We start from the raw sequence: 1,756 nt of genomic DNA, 5'->3' as shown, positions 1-1,756 counted from the left end.
TTAACATTTGTAGGATGTAATGAAATCAGTACTTAGAAATTTATAGCATTGTATGCATAAATTAGAATGTAAGAAAAATCTAAAGTCAATAATCTAAGATTCCACTTTAGGAAACTAGAAAAGGACAAATTAAATCCAAAATAAGTAAAAAAAAATAAATAAAAATTAGAGTATAAATCAATAATCCAAAAACAGGAAATCAGTAGAGAAAATCAATGAAACCAAAAGCTAGTTCTTTGCAAAAAACAAACGAACTAAAAATTGATACTTCTCTATCCAGTCTAATGGGGGGTGGTGGGGAGAGGGAGAGAGGGAAAGAGGGGGAGAGAGAGACAGACAGAGAGAGAGAGAGAGAGAGAGAAAATGAGAACAAATTACTAAATCAGAAATGAAAGAGATACCACTAGAGATTCCACAGACATTGAAAGGAAAATTGAGAGATACTATGAACAACTCTATGCCTACAAATTTGATAACCTAGATGAAAGGGACCAATTTACTGAAAGACACAATCTGCCAAAATTTACAAGATAAGAAATGAACAAGCTAAATATGCCTAAATTTCTTAAAGAAATTGAATAAATAATTAATAACCTTTCAAAAAGAAAAACACCTGACCCAGACAGATTTGCTGGTGAATTCTACCAAACAGTTAAGGAAGATTTTATACCAATTAGCCATAGCCTCTTTTGGAATATAGAAACAGAGCATATTTTTAAATGCATTCTATAAGACAAGTGCATTACAAGAAAGGAAAACTACAGACAAATATCTATTGCAAACATAGATGCAAAAATTCTCAACAAAATATAATGTATAAAAAGAGTTATATACCATGACCAGGTGGAATTTATCACATGAATGCAAGGCTGGATCAACATTAAAAAATCAATAAATGTGAATCGTCACAAAGAAAAATAAATATCACATGATCAAATGATGTAGAAAAATATCACATGATCAAATGATGTAGGCTAAAGAAAAAAAATATATCACATGATCAAATGATGTAGAAAAAGCATTTGACAAAAGAGCAAACTAGGACTAGAGGGGAACTTACTCAACTTGATAAAGAATATATACTAAAAATCCTACAGCTAATATCATAATGGTGAGAAACTAACTAGAAGTTTTCTGTAAGAACAAAGCAAAGAGGTCTCCTCTCACCACTTCTTTTCAACATCGTACTGGAAGTCCTAGTTAGTGCAATAAGACAAGGGAAATAAAAAGTATGATTGAGAAAGAAGAAATAAAATTGTCTATTCGGAAATGACATGGCTATCTGTTGAAATCTGAAAGAACTGACAAAAAAAAACCTATTGAGACTAATAAGCAATCAAATAAATGTTGGAGAATACAAATTTAATGTATAGTGACATATATCTACAATTATACTGTCACAAAGAGCAGTTTCACTGTCATAAGAATCCTCAGCACTCCTCCTATTTATAACTCTCTCCCCCGTAACCACTGACAGTCACTTAGCATTTTACTGATTACATAGGTTTGGCTTTCCAGAATGTCATACAGTTAGAACCAGTTAGAACACAAAAAAGGGAATCCTAATGTACACTGTGGACTTCAATGACTATGATTTGTTGGTGTAGGTGGATCGGTTCTAACAGTTGTACCAGTCTGGTGGGGCATGTTGATAATAGGGGAGGCTGTGTATGTAGAGGCAGAGAGTAGATGAGAAATTTCTGCACCTTCTTCTCAATTTTGCACTGTATCTAAAACTGTTCTAAAATATTTACAT

This window comes from Pteropus vampyrus, unplaced genomic scaffold, assembly GCF_000151845.1.
Source record: "Pteropus vampyrus isolate Shadow unplaced genomic scaffold, Pvam_2.0 Scaffold39, whole genome shotgun sequence".
NCBI lineage: Eukaryota > Metazoa > Chordata > Mammalia > Chiroptera > Pteropodidae > Pteropus > Pteropus vampyrus.
The sequence above is the reverse complement of the archived record's forward strand: the minus strand, read 5'-3'. Positions refer to the sequence as shown.